General features: G+C 39.3%; 1 pseudogene; it reads left to right on the top strand.

Moving 5' to 3' along the window:
- Positions 1 to 22,005, top strand: part of LOC115115794 (regulator of G-protein signaling 6-like) — a 167,408-nt pseudogene extending 145,403 nt beyond the window's left edge.
- The last annotated feature ends 1,563 nt before the right edge of the window (positions 22,006 to 23,568 follow it).

Below are 23,568 nucleotides of genomic sequence, written 5' to 3'. Positions count from 1 at the left end.
CAGGTCTCTCTCTCTCTCTCTCTCTCTCTCTCTCTCTGTTCTCTCTCCCTGTTCTCTGTTCTATCTCTCTGTCTCTCTCTCTCTCTGATGTTCTCTATCTCTCTATCTCTCTCTCTCTCTCTCTCTCCCTCTCTCCTCCAGCTATCTATCTGTGCAAGAGGACCATGCAGAACAAGACTGTTGGAGCTGGCTGATTATTAGGTACCAGTGTCATGTGATTATGATGGGTACCAGTGTCATGTGATTATGAGGCGGTGGGTACCAGTGTGATGTGATTATGAGGCGGTGGGTATCAGTGTCATGTGATTATGAGGCCGTGGGTACCAGTGTGATGTGATTATGAGGCCGTGGGTACCAGTGTCATGTGATTATGAGGCCGTGGGTACCAGTGTGATGTGATTATGAGGCCGTGGGTACCAGTGCGATGTGATTATGAGGCGGTGGGTACCAGTGTCATGTGATTATGAGGCGGTGGGCACCAGTGTGATGTGATTATGAGGTCATGGGTACCAGTGTCATGTGATTATGAGGTCATGGGTACCAGTGTCATGTGATTATGAGGTCGTGGGTACCAGTGTCATGTGATTATGAGGCGGTGGGCACCAGTGTCATGTGATTATGAGGTGTGGGCACCAGTGTCATGTGATTATGAGGCGGTGGGCACCAGTGTGATGTGATTATGAGGTCGTGGGTATGTTGTGATTATGTGGGCACCAGTGTGATGTGATTATGAGATGTGGGTACTGGTGTCATGTGATTATGAGGCGGTGGGTACCAGTGTCATGTGATTATGATTACCAGTGTATGTGATTATGAGGCCGTGGGTACCAGTGTGATGTGATTATGAGGCCGTTGTACCAGTGTCATGTGATTATGAGGCGGTAGGTACCAGTGCGATGTGATTATGAGGCGGTAGGTACCAGTCTCTATCTACGTCCCAAATGACACCCTATTCCCTATATCGTGAACTACTTTGACCAGGGCCTATAAGAAAATGTGGGACACAGGCCTGGAGTGTCCAAAATCGTAGATTATAGTATCCATCAATATGACTGTCTGTAAACACTGTAAACATTAGTAATGCTCTCCTCCCTGTTCCCTATCCCTCCCTCCCTCCCTCCCTCTCCTCTCCCTCCCTCCCTAATCTCCTCTCCCCTCCCTCCCTCCCTCCCTCCCTCTCCTCTCCCTTTCTCCCTCTCTCTCCCTCTCTCCCCTCCTTCTCTCCATTAATCAGGAGAACCTAGCCAGACTACAGAGAGTTTCATTAGGAATGGGAGTTTATCTTCATGCAGGATGAGGCTCAAGTCAAGTAAGTGAAGTTGTCGTGTGTGTGTGTGTGTGTGTGTGTGTGTGTGTGTGTGTGTGTGTGTGTGTGTGTGTGTGTGTGTTGTATGTTCTTAAACCTAAAATCGTCAAAAGTCCCTACAAGGATAGTAAAGGACATTTCCCCCATCCTCATGAGGACAAAGGCTATTTTAAGCTTAGGGTTAGGTTTAGGGGTTAGGGTTACCATTAGTGTTACAATTAGGTTATGGTAAATGTAAAGGGTTCTTTTAGGGTTAGGGTTATAGGTTTAGGGTTAGTTTTAGTGTTTGGATTAGGGTTAGGCTTATGTTTAGGGGTTAGGGAAAATATGATTTTGAATGGAAATCAATTTTAGGTCCCCACAAGGACAGAATAAGAGTGTGTGTGTGTGTTTTCTTCTGTTTATATTAGTAAGTGTATTGTATTTGGTTGGATGTTTATTTATTACTAAGGAAACATTAGCTATGTTTAACACAGTCTTCTTTAAATGTCTCTATTAGATCCTCTGTATGTTCTCTTAAATGTTCTATTCTCCCTCTGTCTCTATCTCTCTTCTCCCTCTGTCCTCTCTCTCTCTCTTTCTTTCTTTCTTTCTTTCTTTCTATTAGATGTTCCCTCTGTCCTATCTCGATGTTCTCTCTAGATCTTTCTTTGTTCTATTCCCCTGTTCTATCTCTCTATTCTATTCTATGTTCTATCTAAATGTTCTATTAGATGTTCTTGTTCTCCAGGATTAAAGGAATTAGATAGAATTGAGAGGAAGATTCTAGATAGTCAAGAAAGAGCTTTCTGGGATTAGACCTGTGGTATGTGTGAGTGAGTGAGTAAATGTTGAGTATTAGATGTTGGAGTGATGTTCTAGTGAAATGAGTTCTAGTTAGATGTTGAGTGAGTATTGATGTTCTAGTTAGTGAATGTTGAAACATTACTGTACCTGGACTGCTAACACTGAATTTCTATTTTGAAAAGGTTTCCTTACACCTGTGCCTGCTGAACATAACACTTGATCCTCTATGTTCTACAGCCAGGTTGTGTGAACACCACAGAGATGGATATCAGGAAATGCAGACGCATGAGGAACCCACAGAGAGTCAAGAAGGTACGGACAGGAAGGACTAGATTCACTAGACTGTGGCCAGAACTATTGGGTTGGTGTAAGTGGGTGGGTCACAAGACAATGTTGAAGGCTTTACAAAAATAAAGTTTGAAAAACCCAATATTGAGGAATGGGATGGTAACATAGCACACTTCCCTCTTCTTTCTTCTCTTAAATTTCTCTCTCCTTCTCTCCATCCCCCTGTCCAGTCAGTGTATGGTCTGATAGACGAGGGTCAGTCTCAGAGCCCTTACACACACCATCACAAATTAAAAAGCACCAAAGCGGACGTGGAGAAAGAGGTACTTCTGTGTGTTCTTTTGGATGTTGGATGTTCTATTAGATGTTATATTGGTTGTTGTATGTTATATTACATGTTCTGTTGGATGTTCTATTAGATGTTTGATGTTCTATTAGATGTTGTATGTTCTATTAAATGTTCTATTAGATGTTGTATGTTCTATTAGATGTTCTATTAGATGTTGTATGTTCTATTAGATGTTGCATGTTCTATTAGATGTTCTATTAGATTTTGGATGTAATTTTAGATGTTGGATGTTCTATTTGATGTTCTATTAGATGTTGGATGTTCTGTTAGATGTTGTATGTTCTATTAGATGTTGTATATTATATTAGATGTTTTATGTTCTATTAGATGTTGGATGTTCTATTAGATGTTATATTAGATGTTGAATGTTCTATTAGATGTTGAATGTTCTATTAGATGTTATATTAGATGTTGATGTTATATTAGATGTTGTTACATTAGATGTTGATGTTATATTAGATGTTGGATGTTATATTAGATGGTGGATGTTATATTAGATGTTCTGTTAGATGTTGGATGTTATATTAGATGTTCTATTATATGTCTATTGGATGTAATTTTAGATGTTGGATGTTCTATTGGATGTAATTTTAGATGTTGGATGTTCTATTAGATGTAATTTTAGATGTTGGATGTTCTATTAGATGTTGTATGTTCTTTTAGATGTTGTATGTTCTATTAGATGTTGGATGTTCTATTAGATGTCATTATTGATGTTGTATGTTGTATTAGATGTTGGATGTTCTATTAGATGTTCTATTAGATGTATGTTCTATTAAATGTTGTATTAGATGTTGTATGTTCTATTAAATGTTCTATTAGATGTTATATATTCTATTAGATGTTTGAATTCTATTAAATGTTGTATGTTCTATTAGATGTTGTATGTTATATTAGATGTTGTATGTTCTATTAGATGTTGTATGTTATATTAGATGTTATATTAGATGTTGTATGTTCTATTAGATGTTGTATGTTATATTAAATGTTCTGTTAGATGTTATATGTTCTATTAAATGTTCTATTAGATGTTCTATTAGATGTTTTATGTTCTATTAATGTTGTATGTTCTATTAGATGTTGTATGTTCTATTAGATGTTGTATGTTCTATTAGATGTTGTATGTTCTATTAAATGTTCTATTAGATGTTGTATGTTCTATTAGATGTTGTATGTTATATTAGATGTTCTATTATATGTTGTATGTTCTATTACATGTTCTATTAGATGTTGTATGTTATATTAAATGTTCTATTTATGTTATATGTTTATTAAATGTTCTATTAGATGTTGTATGTTCTATTAGATGTTGTATGTTATATTAGATGTTCTATTAGATGTTGTATGTTATATTAAATGTTCTATTAGATGTTATATGTTCTATTAAATGTTCTATTAGATGTTCTATTAGATGTTTTATGTTCTATTAATGTTGTATGTTCTATTAGATGTTGTATGTTCTATTAGATGTTGATGTTGTATGTTCTATTAGATGTTGTATGTTCTATTAGATGGTGTTGTAGTTATATTGTATGTTCTATTAGATGTTGTATGTTATATTGATGTTCTATTAGATGTTGTATGTTATATTAAATGTTCTATTAGATGTTATATGTTCTATTAAATGTTCTATTAGATGTTGTATGTTATATTATGCTGTATGTTATATTAGATGTTCTATTAGATGTTGTATGTTATATTAAATGTTGTTCTATTAGATGTGGTATGTTATATTAAATGTTCTATTAGATGTTGTATGTTATATTGTATGTTGTATTAGATGGTATGTTATATTAGACAGTGTATGTTCTATTAGATGGTGGTGTTATATTACAGTGATGTTCTATTAGATGTTCTATTAAATGTTCTATTAGATGTTGTATGTTCTATTAGAATGTTCTATTAGATGTTTATTATGTTCTATTAATGTTGTATGTTCTATTAGATGTTGTATGTTCTATTAGATGTTGTAGTTATATAAATGTTCTATTAGATGTTGTATGTTATATTAAATGTTCTATTAGATGTTAGTTATGTTGTATGTTCTATTAGATGTTGTATGTTATATTCATGTTGTATTATTATATGTTCTATTAGATGGTGGTTGTTATATTAGATGTTCTATTAGATGTTGTATATTCTATTAGATGTTATATTGTATGTTCTATTAGATGTTGTATGTTCTATTAGATGTTATATTAGATGTTATATTAGATGTTGTATGTTCTATTAAGTGTATGTTCTATTAGATGGTGTTCTATTAAATGGTCTATATTGTATGTTCTATTAGCTGGTGGTAGTTATATTATGTTGTATGTTCTATTAGATGGTGGTAGTTATATTGTATGTTCTATTAGCTGGATGTTGTATGTTATATTGACATGTTGTATGTTCTATTAGATGGTGGTAGTTATATTGTATGTTCTATTAGATGTTGGTATTAGAGTTATATTGTATGTTCTATTAGATGGTGGTAGTTATATTGTATGTTCTATTAGATGGTGGTAGTTATATTGGACAGTGTATGTTCTATTAGATGGTGGTAGTTATATTTGTATGTTCTATTAGATGGTGGTAGTTATATTGTATGTTCTATTAGATGGTGGTGGTTATATTGTTGTATGTTCATGTTGTATGTTCTATTAGATGGTGGTGGTTATATTGGACAGTGTATGTTCTATTAGATGGTGGTAGTTATATTGTATGTTCTATTAGATGGTGGTAGTTATATTGGACTATTAGATGGTGGTAGTGTATGTTCTATTAGATGGTGGTAGTTATATTGTATGTTCTATTAGATGGTGGTAGTTATATTGTATGTTCTATTAGATGGTGGTAGTTATATTGTATGTTCTATTAGCTGGTGGTGGTTATATTGTATGTTCTATTAGATGGTGGTAGTTATATTGGACAGTGTATGTTCTATTAGCTGGTGGTGGTTATATTGTATGTTCTATTAGATGGTGGTAGTTATATTGTATGTTCTATTAGATGGTGGTGGTTATATTGGACAGTGTATGTTCTATTAGATGGTGGTAGTTATATTGTATGTTCTATTAGATGGTGGTAGTTATATTGGACAGTGTATGTTCTATTAGATGGTGGTAGTTATATTGTATGTTCTATTAGATGGTGGTTGTTATATTGGACAGTGTATGTTCTATTAGATGGTGGTAGTTATATTGTATGTTCTATTAGATGGTGGTAGTTATAGTGTATGTTCTATTAGATGGTGGTAGTTATATTGTATGTTCTATTAGCTGGTGGTAGTTATATTGGACAGTGTATGTTCTATTAGATGGTGGTAGTTATATTGTATGTTCTATTAGATGGTGGTAGTTATATTGTATGTTCTATTAGATGGTGGTAGTTATATTGTATGTTCTATTAGCTGGTGGTGGTTATATTGACAGTGTATGTTCTATTAGATGGTGGTAGTTATATTGTATGTTCTATTAGATGGTGGTAGTTATATTGGACAGTGTATGTTCTATTAGATGGTGGTAGTTATATTGTATAGTTCTATTAGATGGTGGTAGTTATATTGTATGTTCTATTAGATGGTGGTAGTTATATTGTATGTTCTATTAGATGGTGGTAGTTATATTGTATGTTCTATTAGATGGTGGTAGTTATATTGGACAGTGTATGTTCTATTAGCTGGTGGTAGTTATATTGTATGTTCTATTAGATGGTGGTAGTTATATTGTATGTTCTATTAGATGGTGGTAGTTATATTGGACAGTGTATGTTCTATTAGATGGTGGTAGTTATATTGTATGTTCTATTAGATGGTGGTAGTTATATTAATATGTTCTATTAGATGGTGGTAGTTATATTGTATGTTCTATTAGATGGTGGTAGTTATATTAATATGTTCTATTAGATGGTGGTAGTTATATTGGACAGTGTATGTTCTATTAGATGGTGGTAGTTATATTGTATGTTCTATTAGATGGTGGTAGTTATATTGGACAGTGTATGTTCTATTAGATGGTGGTAGTTATATTGTATGTTCTATTAGATGGTGGTAGTTATATTGGACAGTGTATGTTCTATTAGCTGGTGGTAGTTATATTGTATGTTCTATTAGATGGTGGTGGTTATATTACAGTGTATGTTCTATTAGATGGTGGTGGTTATATTGTATGTTCTATTAGATGGTGGTAGTTATATTGGACAGTGTATGTTCTATTAGATGGTGGTGGTTATATTGTAGTTATATTGTATGTTCTATTAGATGGTGGTAGTTATATTGTATGTTCTATTAGATGGTGGTGGTTATATTGGACAGTGTATGTTCTATTAGATGGTGGTAGTTATATTGGACAGTGTATGTTCTATTAGCTGGTGGTAGTTATATTGTATGTTCTATTAGATGGTGGTTGTTATATTGGACAGTGTATGTTCTATTAGATGGTGGTAGTTATATTGTATGTTCTATTAGATGGTGGTGGTTATATTGGACAGTGTATGTTCTATTAGATGGTGGTAGTTATATTGGACAGTGTATGTTCTATTAGATGGTGGTTGTTATATTGGACAGTGTATGTTCTATTAGATGGTGGTAGTTATATTGTATGTTATATTAGATGGTGGTAGTTATATTGTATGTTCTATTAGATGGTGGTAGTTATATTGTATGTTCTATTAGCTGGTGGTAGTTATATTGTATGTTCTATTAGCTGGTGGTAGTTATATTGTATGTTCTATTAGATGGTGGTAGTTATATTGTATGTTCTATTAGATGGTGGTAGTTATATTGTATGTTCTATTAGATGGTGGTAGTTATATTGGACAGTGTATGTTCTATTAGATGGTGGTAGTTATATTGTATGTTCTATTAGATGGTGGTAGTTATATTGTATGTTCTATTAGATGGTGGTTGTTATATTGGACAGTGTATGTTCTATTAGCTGGTGGTAGTTATATTGTATGTTCTATTAGATGGTGGTAGTTATATTGTATGTTCTATTAGATGGTGGTAGTTATATTGGTTCTATTAGTTATATTGTATGTTCTATTAGATGGTGGTAGTTATATTGTATGTTCTATTAGATGGTGGTAGTTATATTGTATGTTCTATTAGCTGGTGGTAGTTATATTGTATGTTCTATTAGATGGTGGTAGTTACATTGTATGTTCTATTAGATGGTGGTAGTTATATTGTATGTTCTATTAGATGGTGGTAGTTATATTGGACAGTGTATGTTCTATTAGCTGGTGGTAGTTATATTGTATGTTCTATTAGATGGTGGTGGTTATATTGTATGTTCTATTAGATGGTGGTAGTTATATTGTATGTTCTATTAGATGGTGGTGGTTATATTGTATGTTCTATTAGATGGTGGTAGTTATATTGGACAGTGTATGTTCTATTAGATGGTGGTGGTTATATTGTATGTTCTATTAGATGGTGGTAGTTATATTGTATGTTCTATTAGATGGTGGTGGTTATATTGTATGTTCTATTAGATGGTGGTAGTTATATTGTATGTTCTATTAGATGGTGGTGGTTATATTGTATGTTCTATTAGCTGGTGGTGGTTATATTGGACAGTGTATGTTCTATTAGATGGTGGTAGTTATATTGGACAGTGTATGTTCTATTAGATGGTGGTAGTTATATTGTATGTTCTATTAGATGGTGGTAGTTATATTGTATGTTCTATTAGATGGTGGTAGTTATATTGGACAGTGTATGTTCTATTAGATGGTGGTAGTTATATTGTATGTTCTATTAGATGGTGGTAGTTATATTGTATGTTCTATTAGCTGGTGGTAGTTATATTGTATGTTATGTTCTATTAGATGGTGGTAGTTATAGTGTATGTTCTATTAGATGGTGGTAGTTATATTGTATGTTCTATTAGATGGTGGTTGTTATATTGTATGTTCTATTAGATGGTGGTAGTTATATTGGACAGTGTATGTTCTATTAGATGGTGGTAGTTATATTGTATGTTCTATTAGATGGTGGTAGTTATAGTGTATGTTCTATTAGATGGTGGTAGTTATAGTGTATGTTCTATTAGATGGTGGTAGTTATATTGTATGTTCTATTAGATGGTGGTAGTTATATTGTATGTTCTATTAGCTGGTGGTGGTTATATTGGACAGTGTATGTTCTATTAGATGGTGGTAGTTATATTGTATGTTCTATTAGCTGGTGGTGGTTATATTGGACAGTGTATGTTCTATTAGATGGTGGTAGTTATATTGTATGTTCTATTAGCTGGTGGTTGTTATATTGTATGTTCTATTAGATGGTGGTGGTTATATTGTATGTTCTATTAGATGGTGGTAGTTATATTGGACAGTGTATGTTCTATTAGATGGTGGTTATATTGTATGTTCTATTAGATGGTGGTAGTTATATTGTATGTTCTATTAGCTGGTGGTAGTTATATTGTATGTTCTATTAGATGGTGGTAGTTATATTGTATGTTCTATTAGCTGGTGGTTGTTATATTGTATGTTCTATTAGATGGTGGTAGTTATATTGGACAGTGTATGTTCTATTAGATGGTGGTTGTTATATTGTATGTTCTATTAGATGGTGGTAGTTATATTGTATGTTCTATTAGATGGTGGTAGTTATATTGTATGTTCTATTAGATGGTGGTAGTTATATTGGACAGTGTATGTTCTATTAGATGGTGGTGGTTATATTGTATGTTCTATTAGATGGTGGTAGTTATATTGTATGTTCTATTAGATGGTGGTAGTTATATTGGACAGTGTATGTTCTATTAGATGGTGGTGGTTATATTGGACAGTGGATGTTCTATTAGATGGTGGTAGTTATATTGGACAGTGGATGTTCTATTAGATGGTGGTAGTTATATTGGACAGTGTATGTTCTATTAGATGGTGGTAGTTATATTGTATGTTCTATTAGCTGGTGGTAGTTATATTGGACAGTGAATGTTCTATTAGATGGTGGTGGTTATATTGGACAGTGGATGTTCTATTAGATGGTGGTAGTTATATTGGACAGTGGATGTTCTATTAGATGGTGGTAGTTATATTGGACAGTGTATGTTCTATTAGATGGTGGTAGTTATATTGTATGTTCTATTAGCTGGTGGTTGTTATATTGGACAGTGTATGTTCTATTAGATGGTGGTAGTTATATTGTATGTTCTATTAGCTGGTGGTAGTTATATTGTATGTTCTATTAGATGGTGGTGGTTATATTGTATGTTCTATTAGATGGTGGTGGTTATATTGGACAGTGTATGTTCTATTAGATGGTGGTAGTTATATTGTATGTTCTATTAGCTGGTGGTAGTTATATTGGAAAGTGTATGTTCTATTAGATGGTGGTAGTTATATTGTATGTTCTATTAGCTGGTGGTAGTTATATTGTATGTTCTATTAGATGGTGGTGGTTATATTGTATGTTCTATTAGATGGTGGTGGTTATATTGTATGTTCTATTAGATGGTGGTGGTTATATTGTATGTTCTATTAGATGGTGGTGGTTATATTGTATGTTCTATTAGATGGTGGTGGTTATATTGGACAGTGTACTCATCATCCTGTGGAACATTGTCAACAGCCACAGCTCTCAGAAGACCATATCTCTGAGTTTATCGATTAGAAACCAGTTTTTATCGTAATAATTGAATATTGATTTATATTGTTTCTCCTCCTCGTCCCTGTTCAGATTGTGTTTCTTAACAGCCAGTTGGACCGACACTGTATAAAGGTTTCTAAAGTCGCTGAGAGGTAGGTATCTCCCCTCCACCATCTCCCCTCTTAAAGCAAATCCTTTCACTTTGACCTTGATAAATCAACACATACATATTGTATCAACCGGTGTGGAATTCCAGAGCTCTGAATAGAAGAAACCACCCCACCTCCCTTCCTCTGTACACCTCCAACCCCAGTCTCTCTTGAACCTTCGGCTCAGTAGCCTCACTAGCCCAGTCCATGCAGCTTCCCAGTTAATCATAGATCTGCAGTGGAGGGTTGTTAGCTTACAGCACCAGCACAGACACTGTGATTACTCCATCAGGTCGGCTGGTGGGTGACATTTGACCTATCTACCAGGGATTGATTGATTGATTGATTGAGTGTGTGTGTGTGTGTGTGTGTGTGTGTGTGTGTGTGTGTGTGTGTGTGTGTGTGTGTGTGTGTGTGTGTGTGTGTGTGTGTGTGTGTGTGTGTGTGTGTGAGTGTGATCCCTTCAGGGTGAGTGTCCCAGGAGGACAAAGGTTATTTTAGACTTACAGGTTTAAGATTTGGGTTAGGTATAGGGTTAAGGGGTTAGTGGAAATACATTTGAGGTTTTCTAAGAATTCCTTTAAAGAGCTCATGGCCAGTGTCACTATGGTGATGCAGGTAGGGTGTTTGAAACTGGGCTTTCACTGTGGTGGAAACCTCTGTTGGCTCACCAGTTTCAACCTAAACTACTGTTGGCTCACCAGTTTCCACCTAAACTACTGTTGGCTCACCAGTTTCCACCTAAACTACTGTTGGCTCACCAGTTTCCACCTAAACTACTGTTGGCTCACCAGTTTCCACCTAAACTACTGTTGGCTCACCAGTTTCCACCTACTGTTGGCTCACCAGTTTCCACCTAAACTACTGTTGGCTCACCAGTTTCCACCTAAACTACTGTTGGCTCACCAGTTTCACCAGTTTCCACCTAAACTACTGTTGGCTCACCAGTTTCCACCTAAACTACTGTTGGCTCACCAGTTTCCACCTAAACTACTGTTGGCTCACCAGTTTCCACCTAAACTACTGTTGGCTCACCAGTTTCCACCTAAACTACTGTTGGCTCACCAGTTTCCACCTAAACTACTGTTGGCTCACCAGTTTCCACCTAAACTACTGTTGGCTCACCAGTTTCCACCTAAACTACTGTTGGCTCACTAGTTTCCACCTACACTACTGTTGGCTCACCAGTTTCCACCTATTTTGTTAATATATTTCTTTATTTAACCTTTATTTAACCAGGCAAGTCAGTTAAGAAAAAAAATCTTATTTACATTGACTGCCTGCCCCGGCCAAACCCAGACGATGCTGGGCAAATTGTGCAGGTCTAGAACTGATATCTGACTGATCGTGTGTCAGTCTTCACAATGTCCATCTCTGACTATTGTCTGTTGTGTTGCTTTCAGTCTAATGAGTTACACAGAGCAGTACCAGGAGTATGACCCGTTTGTGATGTCACCAGAACCCTCCAACCCCTGGACCAGTGACGACCTCTCATTCTGGGACCTGGAAGCCAGGTGAGAACCACAGCGCCTACAATCAAGTAATAGTAAGGTCTTGTAAAAAGGTATTTGATTGCAGGGTTGCAAAGGCATCAACTACAGAAGGAAACACCCAAACTCACTGGAAATGGACTTCCCAGGGAGTGAAGCTTTTCCCTATTCTAGCCCACAGCTTTTTCAATCAACCCACAGTCAACCACTCACTGCAAAATCAACCTCAAGACCGAATGGAACACAGGGCAAAGACAAGCTATCGTCCTATATCCTTCCTATATAGTTGCCTTCAAAGAACCAGAGTTACAGATAGCTATCTATCTCGCCTAGGCTGTGTCTCACATAATCCCCTTTAGATTTAGAAATGACCGAAGGGCAATGACCTCCTATCGTCCTTATATTATGATTAAATGCAGATATAGAGGATATCTTCAGGGCTAGACGACGCTGTTACCCAGCACTGTGTAGTTCTTCTGGATCCCTTGAGGTGAATCAACCCAGACATATAAATCATTGTGTCTAATGTAGCTTCATAATCCGGATAAATGTATTAATTATATTGAGTAGAGGTTAGGGAAATGTCCTGCAGAGATTTAAATGATATGGTGTCATGGTGAACGCTGCCATTACAGCAGCATTCACCTGCTGCTGTGACTTTCTACTACAGGAAGTAGAAACATTGTGCTGTCAATGTGCTGTCAATGTTTCTACTCCCCTGTCACCACTTGTTCAACGTCGTGTGGTGTTTGAGACTGTTTGAGACCGTTTGAGACCGTTTGAGACTGTTTGAGACTGTGTGAGACTGTTTGAGACTGTGTGATGCTGTTTGAGACTGTTGGAGACTGTTTGAGACCGTTTGAGACTGTTCGAGACTGCCTGAGACCGTCTGAGACCGTTTGAGACCGTTTGAGACAGTTTGAGACTGTTTGAGACCGTTTCCTGCTGTTTGAGACTGTTGGAGACTGTTTGAGACCGTTTGAGACCGTTTGAGACCGTTTAAGACCGTTTGAGACTGTTTGAGAGCGTTTGAGACTGTTTTTGAGAGCGTTTGAGACTGTTTGAGACTGTTTGAGACCGTTTCCTGCTGTTTGAGACTGTTTGAGACTGTTTGAGACCGTTTGAGACCGTTTAAGACCGTTTGAGACTGTTTGAGACTGTTTGAGACTGTTTGATATCAAAGTATTCATTTTTTCTATCTAATTTTTTTTCTATATTTTGATGTTTCATGAATTCTAACTTTCTCTCCCTCTCCCCTCCCTCTCCTCAGTAAGGACCCCAGTCAACAGAGGGTGAGGAAGTGGGGTTTCTCTCTAGATGAAGCTCTGAAGGATCCAGCAGGACGAGACCAGTTCCTCAAGTTCCTGGAATCAGAGTTCAGCTCAGAGAACCTGCAGTGAGTCACACAGAATTCCCTGTCCTCCTTTTATCCCTTGTTTTCTCATTTTCTCTAATCCGTCCTCATTTCCTCTGAGTTCAGAGTTCAGGGAAACTACAGTAAGACACACAGAACCCTCCTCTCCTCTCATCCTTTCCTTATTTCCTCTCCTTTCCTCCCTTCTCTTCCCCATCTCCTCCTTCCATCCCTTCTTCCTCTCCCATCACCTGATCCCTTAGCTTCATCCCATCCCTTCATTCTTCTCCTTCTTCAACCTCTTTCCTCATCCATCCTCCACTACCTCCATCTTTGCCCTTCATCCCCTACCTCTTTCCTCATCCTCTTCCATCCATCCTCCACTACCTCCATCTTTACCCTTCATCCCCTACCTCTTTCCTCATCCTCTTCCATCCATCCTCCACTACCTCCATCTTTACCCTTCATCTCCTACCTCTTTCCTCATCCTCTTCCATCCATCCTCCACTACCTCCATCTTTACCCTTCATCTCCTACCTCTTTCCTCATCCTCGTCCTCTTCCATCCATCCTCCACTACCTCCATCTTTACCCTTCATCCCCTACCTCTTTCCTCATCCTCTTCCATCCATCCTCCACTACCTCCATCTTTACCCTTCATCCCCTACCTCTTTCCTCATCCTCTTCCATCCATCCTCCACTACCTCCATCTTTACCCTTCATCCCCTACCTCTTTCCTCATCCTCTTCCATCCATCCTCCACTACCTCCATCTTTACCCTTCATCTCCTACCTCTTTCCTCATCCTCGTCCTCTTCCATCCATCCTCCACTACCTCCATCTTTACCCTTCATCCCCTACCTCTTTCCTCATCCTCTTCCATCCATCCTCCACTACCTCCATCTTTACCCTTCATCTCCTACCTCTTTCCTCATCCTCGTCCTCTTCCATCCATCCTCCACTACCTCCATCTTTACCCTTCATCCCCTACCTCTTTCCTCATCCTCTTCCATCCACCCTCCACTACCTCCATCTTTACCCTTCATCTCCTACCTCTTTCCTCATCCTCGTCCTCTTCCATCCATCCTCCACTACCTCCATCTTTACCCTTCATCCCCTACCTCTTTCCTCATCCTCTTCCATCCATCCTCCACTACCTCCATCTTTACCCTTCATCCCCTACCTCTTTCCTCATCCTCTTCCATCCATCCTCCACTACCTCCATCTTTACCCTTCATCTCCTACCTCTTTCCTCATCCTCGTCCTCTTCCATCCATCCTCCACTACCTCCATCTTTACCCTTCATCCCCTACCTCTTTCCTCATCCTCTTCCATCCATCCTCCACTACCTCCATCTTTACCCTTCATCTCCTACCTCTTTCCTCATCCTCGTCCTCTTCCATCCATCCTCCACTACCTCCATCTTTACCCTTCATCCCCTACCTCTTTCCTCATCCTCTTCCATCCATCCTCCACTACCTCCATCTTTACCCTTCATCCCCTACCTCTTTCCTCATCCTCTTCCATCCATCCTCCACTACCTCCATCTTTACCCTTCATCCCCTACCTCTTTCCTCATCCTCTTCTATCCATCCCCCGGCTATCTCCATCTCCTACCTCTTTCCTCATCCTCTTCCATCCATCCCCCGGCTACCTTCATCTCCTACCTCTTTCCTCATCCTCGTCCTCTTCCATCCATAACCCGGCTACCTCCATCCCCTACCTCTTTCCTCATGCTCTTCCATCCATCCTCCACTACCTCCATCTCCTACCTCTTTCCTTTCCTCTGCCCATCCCTCTGTTTGAAAGTTAACCTCATTACCTCGACCCTGTATGTGAGTATGTGTGTCCGCCTGAAGGCATGTTCTGATGAAGGGCTCTACTAAAGACGATAACAGGGTGGTGGACTGGACAGATAACCGAGGTCAGTGGGACCTTGGGGCTACTTAGGACGGACAGACGGACACACACCCTTATCTCTCTCCACTATCTCACCCTCTATCCAATCCACCTCTTTAATTACGTTGCTTTTATGGTGTTCCGAAAGGTTGGTGCTATAGTGTAATATTATGTAACCCCTATACAGGTTCTGGTTGGTACTGTAATATTATGTAACCCCTATAAAGGTTCTGGTTGGTGCTGTAATATTATGTAACCCCTATACAGGTTCTGGTTGGTACTGTAATATTATGTAACCCCTATACAGGTTCTGGTTGGTACTGTAATAAGGGGTAACCCCTATACAGGTTCTGGTTGGTGCTGTAATATTATGTAACCCCTATACAGGTTCTGGTTGGTACTGTAATAAGGGGTAACCCCTATACAGGTTCTGGTTGGTGCTGTAATAAGGTGTAACCCCTATACAGGTTCTGGTTGGTGCTATAATAAGGTGTAACCCCTATACAGGTTCTGGTTGGTACTGTAATAAGGTGTAACCCCTATACAGGTTCTGGTTGGTGCTATAATAAGGTGTAACCCCTATACAGGTTCTGGTTGGTGCTGTAATATGGTGTAACCCCTATACAGGTTCTGGTTGGTGCTGTAATATTATGTAACCCCTATACAGGTTCTGCTTGGTGCTGTAATACGGTGTAACCCCTATACAGGTTCTGGTTGGTGCTGTAATATTATGTAACCCCTATACAGGTTCTGGTTGGTGCTGTAATATGGTGTAACCCCTATACAGGTTCTGGTTGGTGCTGTAATAAGGTGTAACCCCTATACAGGTTCTGGTTGGTGCTGTAATACGGTGTAACCCCTATACAGGTTCTGGTTGGTACTGTAATACGGTGTAACCCCTATACAGGTTCTGGTTGGTGCTGTAATATGGTGTAACCCCTATACAGGTTCTGGTTGGTGCTGTAATATGGTGTAACCCCTATACAGGTTCTGGTTGGTACTGTAATATTATGTAACCCCTATACAGGTTCTGGTTGGTACTGTAATATTATGTAACCCCTATACAGATTCTGGTTGGTGCTGTAATATGGTGTAACCCCTATACAGGTTCTGGTTGGTGCTGTAATAAGGTGTAACCCCTATACAGGTTCTGGTTGGTACTGTAATATGGTGTAACCCCTATACAGGTTCTGGTTGGTACTGTAATATGGTGTAACCCCTATACAGGTTCTGGTTGGTACTGTAATATTATGTCACCCCTATACAGGTTCTGGTTGGTACTGTAATATGGTGTAACCCCTATACAGGTTCTGGTTGGTGCTGTAATAAGGTGTAACCCCTATACAGGTTCTGGTTGGTACTGTAATATTATGTCACCCCTATACAGGTTCTGGTTGGTGCTGTAATATTATGTCACCCCTATACAGGTTCTGGTTGGTGCTGTAATATTATGTCACCCCTATACAGGTTCTGGTTGGTGCTGTAATATTATGTCACCCCTATACAGGTTCTGGTTGGTGCTGTAATATTATGTCACCCCTATACAGGTTCTGGTTGGTGCTGTAATATTATGTCACCCCTATACAGGTTCTGGTTGGTGCTGTAATAAGGTGTAACCCCTATACAGGTTCTGGTTGGTACTGTAATATTATGTCACCCCTATACAGGTTCTGGTTGGTGCTGTAATATTATGTCACCCCTATACAGGTTCTGGTTGGTGCTGTAATATTATGTCACCCCTATACAGGTTCTGGTTGGTGCTGTAATATTATGTCACCCCTATACAGGTTCTGGTTGGTGCTGTAATATTATGTCACCCCTATACAGGTTCTGGTTGGTGCTGTAATAAGGTGTAACCCCTATACAGGTTCTGGTTGGTACTGTAATATTATGTAACCCCTATACAGGTTCTGGTTGGTGCTGTAATAAGGTGTAACCCCTATACAGGTTCTGGTTGGTACTGTAATATTATGTCACCCCTATACAGGTTCTGGTTGGTGCTGTAATAAGGTGTAACCCCTATACAGGTTCTGGTTGGTGCTGTAATAAGGTGTAACCCCTATACAGGTTCTGGTTGGTACTGTAATAAGGTGTAACCCCTATACAGGTTCTGGTTGGTACTGTAATATTATGTAACCCCTATACAGGTTCTGGTTGGTACTGTAATAATGTGTAACCCCTATACAGGTTCTGGTTGGTACTGTAATATTATGTAACCCCTATACAGGTTCTGGTTGGTACTGTAATAAGGTGTAACCCCTATACAGGTTCTGGTTGGTACTGTAATATTATGTCACCCCTATACAGGTTCTGGTTGGTGCTGTAATATGGTGTAACCCCTATACAGGTTCTGGTTGGTACTGTAATAATGTGTAACCCCTATACAGGTTCTGGTTGGTACTGTAATATTATGTAACCCCTATACAGGTTCTGGTTGGTACTGTAATATTATGTAACCCCTATACAGGTTCTGGTTGGTACTGTAATAATGTGTAACCCCTATACAGGTTCTGGTTGGTACTGTAATATTATGTAACCCCTATACAGGTTCTGGTTGGTACTGTAATAAGGTGTAACCCCTATACAGGTTCTGGTTGGTACTGTAATATTATGTAACCCCTATACAGGTTCTGGTTGGTGCTGTAATATTATGTAACCCTATACAGGTTCTGGTTGGTACTGTAATATTAGTAACCCCTATACAGGTTCTGGTTGGTACTGTAATAAGGTGTAACCCCTATACAGGTTCTGGTTGGTACTGTAATATTATGTCACCCCTATACAGGTTCTGGTTGGTGCTGTAATAAGGTGTAACCCCTATACAGGTTCTGGTTGGTGCTGTAATAAGGTGTAACCCCTATACAGGTTCTGGTTGGTACTGTAATATTATGTAACCCCTATACAGGTTCTGGTTGGTGCTGTAATATTATGTAACCCCTATACAGGTTCTGGTTGGTACTGTAATATTATGTAACCCCTATACAGGTTCTGGTTGGTACTGTAATAAGGTGTAACCCCTATACAGGTTCTGGTTGGTACTGTAATATTATGTCACCCCTATACAGGTTCTGGTTGGTGCTGTAATAAGGTGTAACCCCTATACAGGTTCTGGTTGGTACTGTAATAAGGTGTAACCCCTATACAGGTTCTGGTTGGTACTGTAATAAGGTGTAACCCCTATACAGGTTCTGGTTGGTGCTGTAATATTATGTAACCCCTATACAGGTTCTGGTTGGTACTGTAATAATGTGTAACCCCTATACAGGTTCTGGTTGGTACTGTAATATTATGTAACCCCTATACAGGTTCTGGTTGGTACTGTAATAAGGTGTAACCCCTATACAGGTTCTGGTTGGTACTGTAATATTATGTAACCCCTATACAGGTTCTGGTTGGTGCTGTAATAAGGTGTAACCCCTATACAGGTTCTGGTTGGTGCTGTAATACGGTGTAACCCCTATACAGGTTCTGGTTGGTACTGTAATAATGTGTAACCCCTATACAGGTTCTGGTTGGTACTGTAATATTATGTAACCCCTATACAGGTTCTGGTTGGTACTGTAATATTATGTAACCCCTATACAGGTTCTGGTTGGTACTGTAATAATGTGTAACCCCTATACAGGTTCTGGTTGGTACTGTAATATTATGTAACCCCTATACAGGTTCTGGTTGGTACTGTAATAAGGTGTAACCCCTATACAGGTTCTGGTTGGTACTGTAATATTATGTAACCCCTATACAGGTTCTGGTTGGTACTGTAATATTATGTAACCCCTATACAGGTTCTGGTTGGTGCTGTAATAATGTGTAACCCCTATACAGGTTCTGGTTGGCGGTGCAGGATCTGAAGAGGCAGCCCCTGGAGAACGTGGCAGAACGGGCTCAGGAGATCTGGACAGAGTTTCTGGCAGAAGGCGCTTCCAGCTCCATCAACCTGGACTCACACAGCTACGAACGCACCAGCGCCAACCTTAAAGACCCGGGACGATACAGCTACGAAGACGCTCAGGTGAATTATATTATCGACAGAAAGACCGCTAAGAAGTTGCAGAGGTACATTATATTATAAACAAACAAACAGACAGACAGACAGACAGACAGACAGACAGACAGACAGGTAAACAGACAGGTAGACAGACAGACAGGTAGACAGACAGACAGACAGGTAGACAGACAGACAGGTAGAAAGAGGGAGGGACACAGGAAGGGGAGGAGGTAGAACGAGGGAGGGACACAGGAAGGGAGATTGAAAGAGGGAGGGACACAGGAATGGAGATTGAAAGAGGGAAGGACACAGGAAGGGAGATTGAAAGAGGGGGGGACACAGGAAGGGAGATTGAAAGAGGGGGGGACACAGGAAGGGAGATTGAAAGAGGGGGGGACACAGGAAGGGAGATTGAAAGAGGGAGGGACACAGGAAGGGAGATTGAAGCCTGCAGAAACAAACATACAGCTAAAACACACAATGATCTCTGTCTCCTCCCTTTCTCCTGTTTCAGGACCACATCTATAAGCTGATGAAGAGTGACAGCTACACACGGTACCTGCGCTCCAACGCTTACCAGGAGCTGCTGATGGCCTGGAAGAAGGTGTGTGTGAGTCTGTGCTAGTCTCCTTCTGCCTGGGGAAGACTGGAGTTAGACACCTGTCCTCAGTATCCAAGATAGTGAAGTGCTGCCCTCTGTTGGAGATGTACAGGTTCTGCAGTCAGTGACATGGGACACTACTGTTTAGTCTGAACCAGTGATATCATACTGTTTAGTCTGAATCAGTGATATCATACTGTTTAGTCTGAACCAGTGATATCACACTGTTTAGTCTGAACCAGTGATATCACACTGTTTAGTCTGAACCAGTGATATCACACTGTTTAGTCTGAACCAGTGATATCATACTGTTTAGTCTGAACCAGTGATATCATACTGTTTAGTCTGAACCAGTGATATCACACTGTTTAGTCTGAATCAGTGATATCATACTGTTTAGTCTGAACCAGTGATATCACACTGTTTAGTCTTCTTTACATTGTTTTCAACCAAGCTCCCTTCTCTTCCCATGATGCTTTGTGCCCCAGCCTGAGACGGAGCAGCAGCAGGGAAGACGCACCTCTCTGGAGAAGTTTACACGCAGCGTGGTCAGTGGCTCTACTTCCTGTTTCCTGTCTGTCTGTCTGTCTGTCTGTCTGTCTGCCTGCACGTAGAGATAAATTTGACCACAACTTTGTTACAAAAGGTCTAATCTGAAACCAACAAGGAAACCATCATACTAATCCCCTCCTCTCTTCAGGGCAAGTCACTGACAGGCAAACGGCTTACAGGCCTGATGCAGTCGTCCTGACCAGGCCTGGGGCTGGAGTAAGACAGCCATGCCCAGAGGATCTGCTCTGCTGTGGGGAGAGGGCTGGATGTTGATGCTGAGAGGCCTAACTGGGGCCTGGACACAACGTCACCTACATAACTGACTCCAGATCAGTTCCCTGAGCTCCAGTGGAGGACAGACAGCATGCAATAGGTCACCTAGATCTGATACGGGGACAGTGCTGTCTTTGTCTGTTTCTCAAATGTCACTCTATTCCCTATATAGTGTACTACTTTTGACCAGAGCCATATTTTGACTAGTTTGTCCATAGGGCTCTGGTCAAAAGGTGTGCACTATAAAGGGAATAGGTTGCCATTTGGGAGGTACATATTGTGTAGTTTATCGACATATAACTCTGCCTGCTACTCTCTGTCTCACTTAGGTTCCTTGACTCTAGAACCAAATGGAATGTCATATAACTCTATCCAATACACTCTGTCTCACTTAGGTTCCTTGAATCAATTCTAGAACCAAATGGAATGTCATATAACTCTATCCAATACACCCTGTCTCACTTAGGTTCCTTTAATCAATTCTAGAACCAAATGGAATGTCATATAACTCTATCCAATACACTCTGTCTCACTTAGGTTCCTTTAATCGATTCTAGAACCAAATGGAATGTCATATAACTCTGCCTGCTACTCTCTGTCTCACTTAGGTTCCTTGAATCGATTCTAGAACCAAATGGAATGTCATATAACTCTATCCAATACACTCTGTCTCACTTAGGTTCCTTGAATCGATTCTAGAACCAAATGGAATGTCATATAACTCTATCCAATACACTCTGTCTTACTTAGGTTCCTTTAATCGATTCTAGAACCATATGGAATGTCATATAACTCTATCCAATACACTCTGTCTCACTTAGGTTCCTTTAATCGATTCTAGAACCAAATGGAATGTCATATAACTCTATCCAATACACTCTGTCTCACTTAGGTTCCTTTAATCGATTCTAGAACCAAATGGAATGTCATATAACTCTGCCTGCTACTCTCTGTCTCACTTAGGTTCCTTTAATCGATTCTAGAACCAAATGGAATGTCATATAACTCTATCCAATACACTCTGTCTCACTTAGGTTCCTTGAATCGATTCTAGAACCAAATGGAATGTCATATAACTCTATCCAATACACTCTGTCTTACTTAGGTTCCTTTAATCGATTCTAGAACCATATGGAATGTCATATAACTCTATCCAATACACTCTGTCTCACTTAGGTTCCTTTAATCGATTCTAGAACCAAATGGAATGTCATATAACTCTGCCTGCTACTCTCTGTCTCACTTAGGTTCCTTGAATCGATTCTAGAACCAAATAGAATGTCAGACTTGTTCTACTCTAGCTCGGCTTATATTACTACAGTATAATAGCTTATTGTAACGATTACACGACTCTTTTGTTCAATCACAGAAACATTAAAATGCTTCAAACTTGGAAGGCTTTGACTGATGTTATAATGGGATTTAGAATGAGTCCACTCACTGGGGACTGCCTACAGTGCATTCGGAAAGTATTCACACCAATTCACTTTTTCCACATTTTGTTACGTTACAGCTGTACTCTAAAACGGATTTAATTTTTTTTCTTCCCCCTCATCAATCTACCTACAATAACCCACAATGACAAGAAATGTTTGCTACTTTTATTACAAATAAAATATCAAGGACATTCGCTTTGTCATTACGGGCTATTGTGTCTCGATTGATGACGTAAATTTTATTTTATTTAATCCATTTTAGAATAAGGCTGTGAAAAACGTGAAGGGGTCTGAAAAGGTTCCGAATGCTCCGTATATGGAAGTACATGGGAGGGGGGGGGGGGGGGAGAATAGAACATATTGATTGAATACATGTTAGGCTTTTCAGCCTTGATGTTATATACACATGCAGACTTTTTTAATTGAAGCACATTGTTATGGGGAACATGACCTTCTTAACATTCCAAGTTTGCGTGACAAATGGCACCCTATTCTCTATAGCGCAGTCCTTCTGACCAGCTCCCTATCAGTCCTGGTCAAAAGTAGTGCATTAAATAGGGGATAGGGTGCAATTTGGGACGCTGACCCCACATTCCATCCGAGCCCACCTCTGTCGGGGTACAGGGCACCGAAAAAGCTCTCTTATATGGGAACGATGACATACTGTGTTAGGACGGTTGTGTATTCAGTATATGTGGACAGCATTTTACACAGTAATTGTAAATTATATACAGTATCATAATTTTAAAAAAGGACAATGACACAAATACAGCTGATGTTTATCGATGTTTTGCAGAAATAGCTTGTTTTTCAGACTTCACTGAAATCAATCTGTACGCGATTTTGTCCGGCTACCCACCTTCAGTGAATGTTCCCGTGTTCGCGGAGAAACTACATTCACAATAAACACTGCATATGTCGTCTCAATCGGCAACTACCTTACAAATGGTGCATGTTGCAGACGAAGCGCGTTTGCATTGAATCTTGGCCATTGAATGCATAGGGATGGGTTGCCACCTAGTGGTTGAGATAAGAAGTGCAGCTCCAAGGGGCCAAGGTTCCGGTCTATAGAGGCCCACAGTGGAGGTGTCATAATACCATAAAACCTAGCAGTCAAACAGGGAAATGATTCCAATCTTTTTTCCTCCATTCATTTTCCCCATAGGGGATTTTAGAAACACTTAAAATGTTTTGTGTAGTTTTGCCGTGGCATGAGGTTTTGATAACCGTGTAAATCTGTCTCGGACAAGGTGACTTTTATCAATGTATTCGGTTCTATTTACTCACAGATTCGAAAATGCTAATTAGCATCAAAGTAGACATCACGCAAAACTACAAATCCCTGCAAGCTCCTGAATGTCATCTCTAGCTGACACCTTTACTAACAGTTATTGTGTCAATTTAAACCTGACTTTTCATCCGGTTTATAGAGACCAACATCAGGGTTGGACCTGGTTTATAGAGACCAACATCAGGGTTGGATCTGGTTTATAGAGACCAACATCAGGGTTGGACCT

The sequence above is a fragment of the Oncorhynchus nerka genome, linkage group LG13 (assembly GCF_034236695.1).
Source record: "Oncorhynchus nerka isolate Pitt River linkage group LG13, Oner_Uvic_2.0, whole genome shotgun sequence".
Classification (NCBI taxonomy): domain Eukaryota; kingdom Metazoa; phylum Chordata; class Actinopteri; order Salmoniformes; family Salmonidae; genus Oncorhynchus; species Oncorhynchus nerka.
The sequence above is the reverse complement of the archived record's forward strand: the minus strand, read 5'-3'. Positions and strand labels throughout refer to the sequence as shown.